A 16,361-nucleotide genomic window follows, 5' to 3' on the forward strand; every position below is an offset into this window, starting at 1 on the left:
TAAAAGAAATTTAACAAGGACTAATTGTTCTAGATAAATGTGGTGTCCTTATATTGATGTATATAAAGAATTTTCTTCAACAGTTATTACTGTTTCTTATCTGAGTATTGAACAACTGTAATTAAGTATAAATTATTTTAATGAAAAGTGTATAGTTGGTGGTGTACATTTACCTCCTATTTCTTCAGTTCAATCCCATGTAATAAATTTAAAAATATTTAGAAATCTAGTTAATGGTAGTGAAACTCATAGTTCGGTTCTCTGTGGAGACTTTAACCTACCTAATATAAAGTGTTCAAATGATAATTTTGGTATTTCATATTCAATAACTACTGTTGACAGAACACTATTTTAAAAATGTTTAATGTGTATGGGGTTGCCAGCACTAACGATCAAGACTAAAAAGGTTACTAATCTTTTTTCAAAAAAATTTAGCTCTGTTTATTCTCATCGGTTTCTCCTCACTTATTTAATTATCTATCATAAAATTGTTCTTTATTTTTAACTAAGTTGATTCGGGACTACCTAAATTGCGTGGTAACAAATCAGTTGGTCCTGTTGGTCATCCAGGTGAATTTGTATACATAATACTTTCGTCATTATCATCTAAAATATGGCTTATATTTCGAAAATCATTTGATTGAGGTAGGTATCTATCCTAATTTATACAATATGCTTAGTACAGTTACATTAGGCCAGCTATTAATTAGGTTTTAATTGAGGTGCAACATGGTTTCCACACACCCATTGTTCAACTACCATTAGCAAATTTTACTAACTATGTAATTTATGCTTGTACTAAACGTACACAAGTTGACGTAATATTATATAGTGATTTCACCAAGAATTTTGATTGTGTAGATCATCATTTATTAAACATTTAATAAAATTGTATGACATTCTGAAATAATTTTTTTTCCCAAAATCTAGATGTTTTACTTTAATTATGATTTATTATATGAATATGACTAAAATAGTATAATCTGTTTAATATATTTGAATTAATTAGTCATTATAATTTACAGCACCTATTGAATATGGTACGTACTACATATTTATTTTAATATGACGTAACAGGTTAGGACATTTATTATAATGTGAAAAGAATGTAACTTTTCTTTTGGATGTTTAGATTCTGACTGTAGTAAAAATATTATTTTCAAATGTTTGTCATTTTTATAAAATCCATACACATTTTAATTTAAATAGTCATAAAAAAATATGGCTAAGTATATGTATTTTCAATAATTTTTAAAACAGCTACTTATGAGTAACCGTGTATTATACTTGTATTTTAGTTTAATAATAACATAAGTTCTATTACTATTACTTACTCAAATCGAAATAAAAATTTGTTTTTATCTTTTGTTTTCGCCTTTAGTATGAAATATTATGTAATGCAATGGTAACCGGATAAATAATTATTTGTTTGATATACTGTGCCATATTTAAAGTAATAATAAACTACTTATGTAACGCAGTTTAGATTTTTTTCTTAAATACTGAAATATATGCCTATAATAGTATAATCTATTTAATATATTTTAATTAATCATTATCATTTACTTTATAAAGCAATTATTGAAGAAGATGGTACGTACTACATATTTTTTTTAATATGCAATAGGTATTTACATTTTAATGCGAAATGAACGTACCTATTCTTTTAGATGTATAGATTTTGACAGGAGTTAAAATATTATTTTTATATAAATAAATATAAATAAATGTTTTTTATATTTTTTTATAAAATTCATACATGTTTTCAGCTTAAATAGTTATAAAAAAATATAATTATGCATACCTATGTAATTTCGATATAATTTAAAACAGCAACTTATGAAGTACCTTGTATTACATTTATATTTTATTTTATTTAAATTAAAAAAAATCAACTATAAATAGCAAAAGTAGAGCCAACATATTTTTTCAAGATGTAAATTATGAAGAAAATTTTGTCATAATATGTAGATATTGCTAATATAAATTATTATTAATTATTTACTAATTGTTGGATCACTAGGTCTTAACTCTTTTGGCTTGACTTATTCAACTAAGACATTTAGATTAGGTGGACCTAAATCTGAAAAGTGATCAGCGTATAACACTTATTGCGGTTACATCCCTTGCAGTGACCAGCAGTGTGGCCAACGCATGCTATGATTCTGTATACTAATACTAATAAAAAAATTAATATCTTTCAAATATAAATCATTAGAAATAATATGGATATTTTTAAATATGTACTCTTAATTGAAGATAATACAGGTAGTCAATATTTTTCATATCAACGCTTTAGAATTCATACAATTTCATTAGCGATAGAAGAAATCAAAGGTGTCTGTCACATTGGACAACACTATAAACTTCATATTGTACCTATATAATGGTATTTTTATAAACCTTGGTAAATAATATATAATATTTTTTGTAGACGATTTTGGTAAGTATATTTTATATATATATACATTGATATTTATTTACTTTCCCTTTTTTTGGAAACTGTCATATGATAAATCAAAAATCGTTGTGTATTTCTTTGTATAGCATCGAGTTTATGTTAAAACGTCAAATGTTGTGAAACAAAACATAATTAAATGTAAAAATTAAATGTATTTTAAATATGAATCACCTGGAATAATATGGAAACGTTTAGTTGTTTAGGATATTTTCTCTATCGACGATTTTTTTAATTGATTGAATTCAGAACTTTTCAGACAAATCACTTGATTTCTCTCCTTAATAATAAAAACACATTAAGAATATTTTATAATTATACTTACTTATAAATTACTACCGATTATTTTTTTTTCTAAGATTCTTTTTTTAACCATTACCTTATTGTGACGAATTATGTGTTAAATTTGAATTCAATGACTATCTAATAACTGAAAAATTTATATTTTTTCATTTGCGTCGACCTATTTATAAATGTACCTATATCTATTATTTTACAGCAACAGACTTGGGAGGTATGAAACATTTATTTAGTACTTAATTTTATAGATTTAATAAATTCATAGTTTGTTTTGGATTGAACATTGTTGGTACTTTTACAGAAGCAATATTTTTATTACTCGAAATTTTTTTTTATTCTATAGAATATCCAATCATTAACCAATCATTAAATATTCTTCAAATGTGAATTACAAAGAAAAATAAGGATATTTTTAAATATGTTCTCGTAATTAAGATTCGCATGATAGTTAATATAATACATAATATATACCTAATACCTATAGGTGCCTAAAGTCAATAATTTTAATTTCTACACATTAGAATTTATACAGCTTCATTAACGATACAGATAACCAACCACTGTTCATAATTATATAAATATACTATTTCTTTAAATCTTACAAATATAAAAATAAAAACATAGAATATCTAAACATGTAATAGTGGTAACATATTAAAAAAATAGTAGTATGTTTATTTTACAAATATTAACGTTTTAATGGAAATGAAATTGGACTTTAACGGTGTAGCACTTGCCACTGGGTAAAATGTAGTCCGGACTCTCTTGACTCTGGTTATTGTTGAAATTATATGTTAACACGTTGAGTCATCAGTCTAGTGCACCACCTAAGTATTTCACATGGTTTGATATGAACTCTCCTGTAAATCCCTCCTACTTTTATACTCCATTGGTTGTCGACGTTTGTTGGTTTTCACATAAGCATTTACGTATGTGATTATGTGAAAATAACCCCTTCGACACGACGTTTTGCCATGTTTATGTGTGACACTGTGACTCTGACGTGGCTACGGCGGTGTGATGACGCATAATGCTGTCCGCCGTAGGCCGGCCGCTATAAGCGTGGTGAGAACTAAGAAGGGACAGTTATAAGAATGATTCAATGGAGGTTTTGGGTTGGTAATCTTAATTGAAATGTTGTCACTTTATTGGCGAAACATGGTTGAACAAGATTATGTGATGACACCGTGTGTCGGATATTAACTATCAATAACAATTTATAATGATCGGTATGTCCTAAGGACGGCAGTTACAATGGTAACGGGACGTTCAGGTATAACATGGTCAACCATGCGATAGTCGTGGTGCTGCGGTACGAGTACCTACGTGAAGTCGGTACGACGGTCAGAGAACGAGAGCGAGACGAGTGTTCATAGGCGCAAATAGCGTTTGGGATTTGGGGGGAGGCTAAAGCCTTACTTTCATAATATTGAATAAGCTTAAAACAAAATGTAGGAAATGTTTTTTTTTTTTTTGGGGGGGGGATTATAGAAAGTTTAGGGGGGCTTAGCCCCTAAAGCCCCTCCCCCCTATTTGCGCCTATGTGAGTGCCGGTAGCTGGTACTCGTCGGATTGGCTTGTCTTCCTATCTCGCCCTGTGCCTTTGTGGAAAAGGAGGGAGAGTCGACGATGTCGTTGCCCGTGGTGGTGGTTGACAAAGTGAAGACTGGGTCGCAACGGTGCCTGTTCGTTGTACTGGTCGCCGTTACGTACCGTGCATAGAACAATATAGAAGCGAGACTCGATCAGCTGATGGGTGAAGTGTTTACCTATGATCTGAAGTCCGAACAATGAAACGGTTTCCGTAACACTGACATGATGTTATACCCGTATTGAAAAACCGTTTCCGCCTAATAGGCAGGGTATTCTGTGCGGGTTCGGGTTGTTTCCACTGTTTACTTTTATCATAGATTACGTATGCCACGTCCCCTTGGAGACCGTGTTCAAGGCTACAATCGCCCGATTCGGCCAATTCACGGGGTTTCATACCCCTGGTACCGTGTCAACTCGCTTATCTAACGGTTTTTGTGATAGAATGGTTCTGCTGGCTATCGTATATTGGTTTTTTGGTAACCGTGGAAAAAACCATTTTTAAAAACATACATAATATTATCTCGTATCTACACAAAATACATATAAAAAGTTGATTAAAAAAAAATTCTACTTAGCCGCTTTTGATTCAAAGCGCAAAGTAAATGCAGGCTGTGGCCTTGTCAAAGGCTGTATTTTGTTAGTCTGAATTTTGTCAGTCTGAATTTTGTTAGTTGCTAAGTGTTTACTCATAATAGAGTAGTAAAACATTGTACAGTCTGCAAACAGGTATACTTAACAAGTGGATTCGATGGTATGTCATTAATGTAGAAGCTGAATATGAGTGGAGATAGTCTGGATAGTTTTGGAGCTCGTAAAGCTTGTTGGATCATAATATTTCTGTACTTGAATCCTCTAAACTGTATGATGTTGCTAGTACTAGTTTATATATTTTAAGTTTTTACTTTTGTAAGACTAAAGAAATATGACAACTATATAATTATATGTATTAAGCATTAACAAGTGACAACAATTAGCATTTTGTGATATGGTTACGGTTGGCTGAGGAACACGTGTGTATGTGTGGCGAGGATACGTCACTAAAATCCGTTAAGACGAAGCTTGTCCACATCACACAACACACAATACTCATTAGTGACAACCACAAAGGACCGTATATAATATATATATTATTAAATGGAATTAAATTGTTATTAGCTAACTCAGTGGTTCCCAACCTTTTTACCACCACGGACCATCTCGACAATATTTTTTAGGTCACGGACCACATCAATTTTACAAAAACTAGGAAGACTTTTTTTTTTTATTATTATGTAATATAAATTTATAAACAAACGCCGTCGGAATCGCCAATGAGTTACTACCTTCTTCGTTGGAAGTTGAGAAAAAACAGTTACAAATTTTGCATCACGCCCCAAAGGAAAAATGAAATATTTTTAAATTTTGTAGGTATGGCTCGCGGACCACCTCACGATGTCTCGCGGACCACCGGTGGTCCACGGACCATAGGTTGGGAACCAGTGAGCTAACTGGACCGAAAATTATGTGATCAAAACTTATAAGTTAAAAAATGTTCTCACTATCTCATGCTGGGTCGTTATTATAAGAATTTTATTTTTTATTTTTAAATTAATCTTTTATTAGTTATAAAGTTATATTTGAAAAATACCGTTTACAAGTTTGTATTTTAATAAATATTTAAATAGAACGTTTTTTGGCTATCAATAATAGTGTTACATTCAATAGGTTCTATGTAGGTATGGGTTAAAATTAACTAGACATTTGACAGTCATTAAAAATCATAGTTTACTAAGTAGATAATACAATTTGACGTTTAAGAATCTTTTCCTGAAGAGTTTAATAATTTAAAATAAGTATAATATATAATATAATTAGTATGGTATATTTCGGTTCCAAGCCTACGAAATGCTTTGTACTCGGATGACTTAAAAGTCCATAATATGCATATTAATATATTAAACTATAATATATTTTACCACAAAGGTAGGCATTATTGACTTTTTATCAGTTTATTATCATGCTGGAATAAAATTTATTCTTGATAATTTTTTTTTTTTAACAAAATTTTATATTACGCTATCTGTTACAATTAATGAACAATAAGCTTAAGTGATAAAAAATATAATAAAATAGACAGAAGAGACTGAGGGAAGAGACTACCCATCGGAGGTACTTCAGCATGAATAATTATTGATAATTAAATTTAAAATAGGGCAATTATAATAATTGTGTTAATATGTTTTGACAGTATACTTGTTTCTTTCCTGGCGAATCATTCAATTAATTGATTTTTTTTTCAATTTACATGGTTAAAAATGTATATTTAATATTTTTATTATTATTTTACAGAGGATCTTTTGGGAGGTAAGAAACATTTTTTTAGTTCATTATTTCATAGATCTCAATAGTTTGTTTTTGTTTGAAAGATTCTTGGTAAATTTACAGAAGCAATATTCTTCTTTTTCAATATTGTTTTTTAATCAATTGGAAATTATATAAAGTAAAATCTTCAAACCGGAAACACTTTATTAAAAACTATTCATTTTTGGTGATCGTGACTATTCCCGAATATATAATTGGTTAAGCTACAGTGTAGCTGCTACACTGTGTGTAGATATAATAAAATAATAATATTTCCTGACTTAGTTTTCATTGCGAATCCGGTAACGTTTTGAGTTTGGTTTGATAAAGGGCAAACTTTTTCCAAATTTTACCTAACCTTATCTATTTAAAATGCTTTTTTTTATCCTTATGTTCATATTAATGATTTAATTCTCAATAATTTTTCTTGCATTTGAATATAGTGGATGTTGCCGAGAATTGTATAACCTTTTATGTTTATGAGTTATTGAGTTATTTATGGTGCATATATTTTATAATAGAACTTAAGGTTTATTTCATAAATCAATCATTAAATATCATTAAAACGTGAATAACAAGAAAAAAATAAGGATATTTTAAATATTATGTAAGTACTTAGTACCTACTCATAATAAAAATGCACATGATACCTTATATAATATTATAGGTAGTCAATAATTTTAATATCCACAGATCATAATTAATACAATTTCATGAACAATAAATAAAACCAAAAGGGTCTCATATTCAACACCACTATAAACTTCATATTGTCTCTAATTGTATTATTATATATATTTTTTGCAGAAAATATGAGTAAGTATATTTTAATTTATTTACTTTTATTTTTTTGGCATGGTCAGGTGGCAATTTAAATAGTTGTTTACTTATACCCAGCTTCAAGTTGATGTTAAAATTTCAAATATCGTGAAATTAAAATTCAATCATATGAATAAACTCAGAAGTTGACTTAAATAATTTATTACATCACAGTATAGAGTTATCAAATACGTTATTAATTACAGACTTATGATTCATTGTTTTTAATAATTTTGTATTTCTTTAAATGTGGTATGGTATTTAAATATTATGGTAAATCGTTTAGGTACCTATGAATAATAAAATATTTAGTGCGGTGACAAATACATCTGCATTATAATGTACAATAATAAACAATATCTAATATATTATATTATACCTACTGAAATATTAATTTAAGTATTAACTATCATATTATTATCACACTTTTTTCTTTTATTCTTTTGTTATTTATTCTGTAAATATAATTTCTGTAATTATATTCTTAACTATTAGGTATTATTATAATTATTTTTATAATTAATATCATTGTATAAAAAATTTTCTATTTTGTGATTTGTAATAACTATAATCTTTCATTGTTACGGTGTTAATTAATGTAATTCATCGCATACTATCACATATATAAATGCAGCTTCTAGTTTTCGGTACATAATTATTTTATTTATATGTTTGGTTTAGTGCGTAATAACATTGTATACCAATTTGAAAAAATAATTTTCCCAATATCAAGATTTTATAGCTTAATCTTGATATATAAATATTCCTATTACCAGAGTATAATCTATTTAATATATTTTAATGAGTTAAACATTATCATTACAGTAACTTATGAAAGTACGTACTACTTATTTATTTTAATAATATTATGTTATAGCCTATAGGTAGGTACATTATAATGTGAAAAGAATGTAACTTTTATTTTAGATGTTTATTTTCTAGTAACTTGTGAGGAACCTTGTATTACATTTATATTTTTTTTACCTAGTCACATAAATTGTACTTTACTGAAATCGAAAAAAAAATTAAATCAAAAATTAGGCTGGTAATTTTCTGCCAACTACCCTAACACCAGCGTCCCTCCAAGTTCTAACCGTGATATTGTGCCTCCATTGAGTGGTGCCAATCTTGATTTTGAACATAATAGCCGTGAACACCACTGTTCATTCTGACCCTTGCTTCTTCCTAAGCGTAACAAAACCCGTGCACTTCAATGTGGTAGCTCATGAATGATTTGCACTTCCTAGGAATTGTTAACGTGCTGAGTTCCTTGAACTGTTTATAGAATCGGAGCCACTTCTCCCTTATCTCGTCCGGGATTGGTTGGTCCCAATCTATCTTTATTTGCCACAGTTGTTGTAGGAATATTTTACCTTTAATTAGTACAGGTGTCAAAAAGCCTAGAGGATCGAAAATCCTGTTAAGGTCTGACATCAATATTCTTTTTGTGTACCTTGGACTCTTAGCTTAATATCCAAGCACATCCTGCGTTGGCTTCCAAGTGATTTTACTATCTCATCTGCTTCTATTTTTATTATGAATAATGGCTCTTTTTCTGCTGCTTCTACGTTTTTGAATATGTCAGCTGAGTTAGAGCACCATTTTCTGAGCGGTAGTTTGGCTGACTCTAAAATATTGCTAATTTGTGACTGTAAAATTTTGCATTCATCTATAGTCTCAGTCATAAGGTCATCCATATAGAAGTTCCTACGTATTGTCTTTGCTGCCTTGGGAAATCTTAGCCTTTCTGCATCAGCTAGCGATGCGAGACATTTAAATGCCATAAACGATGCCGGAGTTATACTATAAGTAACTGTCGCAAGTCTATAGATGCGAAGTACCTCACTTGGATTCTCCAGATTTTAATTAATAAGGGAAATCTTTTTTATTCAGGTACTTTGATCCAAAACCCGTAGATAACTTGAATATCCATGGATACAACAACACCGTGTTATAGACGCATATTTTGAGCTCGATCCACTTCATACTTACAGACCACGAGACAGACATGGGTAATATTCCAAATATAGTATTTGGAATACTTTTTAAATCCTTTTTTTGAAAGTATTCATTATGGTATTTTGAATACTTTTTACAATTATTCAGAGTACATTATTTGGAATACTTTTTTACGTCCAATATTTATTTGAATATAATGTATAACTAATAGATAGCCAGATAGGTGTGTATTATCGAGATTATAATAGTGTTAATTTATAAACACGGAATTGAAAAAGTAATATTGAAATATTGAAATATAAATCTACTAAAAAAAGTATTCGAAAAATATTTGGAATACTTTTTTTAAGTATTCGGAATATGTATTTGAAAAACTTTTAAAAAGTATTTTACCCAAGTCTGCCACAGGTTCACTGGAAGTCAGCCTTTCTTTTAGAAGGCTAGAAATACGATCTCGCGTCTTGCGGAACAAGGGTTTATAGTTTGGGAGACAGAGAAGAAAAAGAGGCTCGTGTCTTGCAACACGATAGTTTAACATTTTATGCAGTAGAATACTGAGGGGGGACTAACAATTGAAGAATTATATATTTATTACAATGAAGAGAGATGGTTTAAGATGATGAATTGGAGAAAACGTTGGTTTTGGTGATTTCACCCACCACGGGTCGTGCCGTTGGTTAGCCCATCATCCTGACGAAGAACTTGGTAGAAAACCAAAACAGTACCGAATGGAAAATGTGGTCTATGAGGTTGTGTGTACAAGAACGGCCATGTCTTGGAGACGTGGCGGAGGTTTGATGAGACCCTTGTTCATGTCGGTCAGTGTTCTTGTGAGAAATGTAAAGTGTCTGTTGGTGTCGTTCTTGCCGTGGCCCTCGATGGTGAGATGATGAAAATGTCGCGAGAATAAAACTCATAACTTGGCGGTTTGGGAGGATATTGTTACATAACACGGTTGATTATTACAATTGCTTGCCATGATTACGTATTATTTGTTACTATTTGTATGATGTTATTGATTTCGGTAGGTAAATGTTGAATTAAGCATTTATGGGATTAAGCATTTAGCATTTACCGTAAGGGGGGCAAAACTCTGTGACATTACATGTTATTGCTAATATAAATAATTACTAAGTATTTACTAATTGTTGGGGCGTAAGACTGAGACATTTAGATTAGGTGAACTGTATGATACATTTGATATAGGTATATATATATATATATATATATAACAGTACTGAATATTGTATTATATGGTAACTATATTACAAATTCTTTAACAAAGTAAATAGTTATAGTGGTACTACAGGCATTCCACACGATGCGCACTAGTATAAAACGTATATTTATGATAATTAATAATAAAAGAATTCATACATTTATTGATCACCCGTGTGTACTAAAAACTAAGAAAAATTGTGCTTGCTACACGACTGGTAGGTACTAGTGCATAATAGTATAAAATATTTAGGTTAACATAATATAAACATTTGATTAAGCTTTGGTACAGCTCCAATGACTTAGCAAAATAGGAGAATATGATATTACAAAAGATAGAATAATTATACCTACTTACTTAATTAGGTATAAACTATAAACATGAATCTGACAAGTGATAAGCGATACGATATCATTCAAATATGAATCATTAAAAATAATATGAATATTTTTAAATATGTACTCTTAATTAACATGCACATAGTAGTATAGTACCTAACATATTATAGTTAGGTAGTCAGTATTTTTATTATCCACGCATTATAAAACATACAATTCCATTAACGGTAGAAGAAAGCAAAGGTGTCTTTCACATTATGCACGATTATAAACTTCATATTGTACCTATATAATGGTATTTTTATTAACCTTTGTAAATAATATATAATATTTTTTGTAGAAAATGTTGGTAAGTATATTATATATATGGGTATATATTTACTTTCCCTTTTTTTGGAACGGTCAGATGACAAATCAAAAATCGCTGTGTACTTCTTTGAATAGCATCGAGTTTATGTTAAAACGTCAAATATTGTGAAATTAAACATAATTAAATGTAAAAATTAAACGTATTTTAAATGTGAATCATCTGAAATATTAAGGATGTGTTTAGTTGTTTAGGATATTTTGTCTATTGACGATTTTTTTAATTGATTGAGAACTCTTCAAACAAATCACTTGATTTGTCTCCTTAATAATAACACATTTAGAAAATTTTATAATCGTAATTATAAATTACTACCGATTATTTTTTTTCAAAGATTTTTTTTTTTTAAACATTATCTTATTGTGACAACAGTCGACTTGATGCCAACTGTGATCGACGATAATATTTGTTTTAATGTCGTCTCTGTATAGAAGTTTCACTTGAAAACAACTATAAGTCTCTCTGCTAGTAGAGTTATAGACTTCTTGTGTAATTCATCATTGAATTTAATTCAATTTAATTCATTTTATTTAATTATGTGTTAAATTTGAATTCAATAAACATTTATAATAACTGAAAAATGTATATTTCGTAATTTGCGGTGACCACTTTATAAATGTATATGTATATTTTCTACAGGAAATATATACATATATAGGATATTTTCTCTATTGCCCATTTTTTTAAATTGATTGAAGAACGTTTTAAAGAAATCACTAGATTTGTCACCTTAATCATAACACATTACGAATATTTTATAATTATACTTATAAATTACTTTCGATTATTTACTTCCTAGGGTATAAAGGTAAGTTGTTTTTATTTTTAGTACTAGATTTATTCTAAATAACATATTAAATGTATATTGCATGTGAATTTATAGTTTAATGTTTAATAGTTTATAATTTATAGTCCAATGGATAACCGGTATAATAAATGTAATAATAGGTAGTCAACGTTTCTTTTTTTTTAAAGTATCTATTTAAGGTACATTCAATTTCCATGGTTCTGAAAAAAAAAAAAACTTTTAGCCCTTAATTATTAAATTTAAATGTCAGTGTTAATTACTCGTTTGTAATTTGTAGTGGGTTCCGTGATCTTATAGTAGAACAATATTTTGAATATTTTGAATAATTCATAATTAATAACAACCATTTTATTTTCTTATTTCAGCCACAGAAGGTATGTAGTCACTGCATCGGGACATATTGATCCGGGGACATTTTTATCCGATGCCTACAAAAATAAAATGTTCTAAGCTTATCAAATTGTCTCCAGCCGATAAAAATTACATTTTTGATCAAATAATGTCCACAAGAAAAAACGGACCAAAATGTCACTTTACCGTAGTCACTTTTATTTTGTCAGATATGATTGTCTTATGGGCGTTACTTATATAATATGGTTTTCCATTAAATAATGTATGCATTTTGTAACGATACGCTTTCTATTTATTAACTTTACCTAAATTACAACTTTCCAATCCGTTTTATAGATAATTATATGACATTGATTTGGACTGGCGTCCCGCTTTCAAATTAATAATAGAAATAAAATAAGCATTAGGTAACTGATTAGTTTAGGATTAATCACCTTACATAATACAATATAATTAAAAATAAATTTGGAGTGTTAAATTGTTTCATAATTAGTATATCGGTAGGGGAGTTTAACGTTTGCGTATTTTTAGTAACCCAGGTAAACCATTTGGAGGCAATATTTTACGCATTTCGTGTTTATAACAATAGTCATATATATTTTTTGGCTGACTCTGCATCGTGTTTTATCAAAACTAATAACAAGTGGTGTACATGACTTAGTCTAGGCTAGATAGACTGTGTCTAAGGATATTTATTTTATACTTTTATATTCTACTATTTTGTTACCTAATGTTATTTTAGACTTTAGTTATACAATATTTTGTACTAATTTTTCCCAAAGCCAATGATATACACATAAGTCAGATGTTAGTACCTACCTTAAAAGCTATAATGGACATGATTGTGTATCGTCTAATTAATTACAATTGAGTATTGGTAGTTGAAATCATAATTCTAATAACTACCTGTGTATTTTCAATTTTTATTTTGTATTTAGGTACTGCATAACAGTACATTAACTTAAAATATTATATCGATATGTACGTAAACGCTTTACTCCCATTGGTAGTTTGTTGTGAAATTCTTTGTAATGATGTATTTTCTAGTAGGAAAATAAGTTGATCATCCCTAAATTTCTTAAATTGTGAATCATAAGTTATACTATTAATCATTAAATACTATATTTATTCTTTCATTTCTAGCATTAAGAAGTACGTAAATAGTACATGTATTATTTTTTAATTTGTTTAATATTGTAATTCAATGTACGTAATTTGTATCTCATAACTATGTAATGATGATGGTCATCATATGCATACTTACACTCAGAATACAATTTAGCTATGAACCATTTTAGTTGACAAATCTTGTCTATAAAGACCTCTTCCTACACACCTTCCATAAAATGTTGAGGCTGGGTTCATAAAATATAAAATCAACAAATATTTTAAAATGTATTATCAATGTTTCATCAAATTATATTTCAATCGATTTAAAATATTGGTCTATTTAACTAAAAAATTTAAAATCGTTTGCATATTTCTATTTTCTGTATCTAATATTTTATGGTAATATAATATCACATAATATCACATTATCTATAAATTACTATTATTATTATAATAATTTTTATTTTTATAGAAATAGTAGGGGCCAGTAAGTATATGTATTATTTTATTTTGTGTAAAATGTACCTATTTAAAACCATAAAATCCACTTATCTAGGTAATTTTTAATTTATATTGAGTTGATGTTATTTATTAACTTAATTTCAAACATAAATTATCTTCAAAATATCGAAGAATTATCTTTTATCTTAATTGAATATAATATATAGGTATTTAACATAACTTAAAAGAGTTAAAAAATGTATTTAGCTCATAATGCCTTGACTTTTCAACTCATAAGTTACGACCCCAAAGCTTAGAAATTTTTTTAATAATTTTGATTTTTGGTATAAGTATTATGTTATCTATTCTCAAAAACCAGTGAAGTTGGACTGATGTACACAATATTCTAGGTTTCAACTATACTTTGCCCCGTTATTGATATTAGATTCTTGTCGTAGCAATGAATGTATTGTTTTTACAATTATGTGTTTTTTTTTTTTGTTCTACCTATATATCATTAACATTTTAGATAGTTAAAAAACTCATTTTCACACAAAAACATAGCCTTTTTGCGTACAATTTACGAACAATAAAAACCTTTTTTCAAAGAAATGTATCCACGTATGGTGTACATTATATGTGTACCTCAAATTTCCGAAATGGTCATTACTGATGGAGGAAAATTATTTTACTCGGACAACATTTTCCTTCGCCCTTTAAAAGGCTTAGGACATACTGTCTCATCATATTCTGAAGTTCTAGACTGGTTGGTGTACAAATATTGTTTGAGCTATTTATTTTAGAATTACTTCCTAAGAAGGCCATTATTCAAAATTTTGTCAAATTACAATTAGTTACAATATTTTTTACAGAAAGTCTTTCAAATTTACAAACTGCACAAATTACAATAATTGTAATTTTTTTTATCAAAACATTAATTCAAATAATATATGTTATTATATTTTTAATATTTTTTGGTATGCGTTTGCATTAAAAATGTTAAAAGATCAATTTCTTTGGATTTATAACAGAAAATATTTTTTTCACATAATTTTTTTTTTTTTTAATATTTCTATACTACGGGTATATTTCCCTTATTTTTTTTTAATGAATTTATTTTTAAATCAGTATTGACTTTAATTTCCGTTAGTATTTGAATTATTTGGCGAGCGTTAATGCCCTTTTTGAAAGCGGCCCATACACGATCTTTATTATTATTTATTGATTAATATTTACAATATTACAAAACCATTTTGATATTTATTGTCAGGTGTTCATTGATATCAATAATATTGATTATGTATGGGCAGCTTAATACATCCTGTACCCACAACACTGTACATACCAGCTGGTTTTCATTGTTCACTTTTTTGCGTGCAAACGAATTGTCGTAAATTTAAAAAAATATACTATTAATTTGGGGTCAAATGAGTCTCCACCAGAAAAATAACCACTAAACAACTCTTAAATAGTTACCTTACAACGTTAAAAATAATATTAATGTTTAGTTTGTTGTTAAAATTTAGAAACACAATTATTATTTTTTGTATATTATGTATTACAATTTTATTGATATGTGATTTCTAAATATAGTATATGTACGTCGTACAGTAACACATGATGAGTCTTGTACATATAACTTAAATAAATCTTAAGATTCAATCAAAATTGTTTGTCTGATGATCAATTTATTGAATATTTAACATTTTAACCAACAGTATTATATACTTATATTGTATATCTATTCCAAAAAACAATAGCATACTTATATAATATAGTTTACTTTTTACAGATATATCGAAAAGTTACGTATCTTTTGCCAAAAGAGGTATGTGTATATTAAAATTGATTATAAACAATATTATATAGTAACTATATGTACTAGATATACATTATAATGTATTATCTAATGAACATACTAAAAAAAATCTAATACTAATTTATTTTGCAGTCACGGAAAAGCATATCAATGATATCATTGGTTCCTTCTTATCGACAAATATAATTAATAATGATTACATATCTTTCCTAAACGACATTTTTGAAACTAAAACAGTTGAGTAACGTTTAAATATTTTATTTAATCATTTTAAGATAAATATATATTACACTGTATCACATAATACTATATTATACTATATTATGATGTATATGAGCTTGATTTTAATTATAAATTTATACCATTATAATAATTTATGCTAAAATAAACGTGATGTTTTCGGCAAATAATATGTAATAATATATTTTGGCTTTATAAT

Source organism: Acyrthosiphon pisum, chromosome A1, assembly GCF_005508785.2.
Source record: "Acyrthosiphon pisum isolate AL4f chromosome A1, pea_aphid_22Mar2018_4r6ur, whole genome shotgun sequence".
Lineage (NCBI taxonomy): Eukaryota > Metazoa > Arthropoda > Insecta > Hemiptera > Aphididae > Acyrthosiphon > Acyrthosiphon pisum.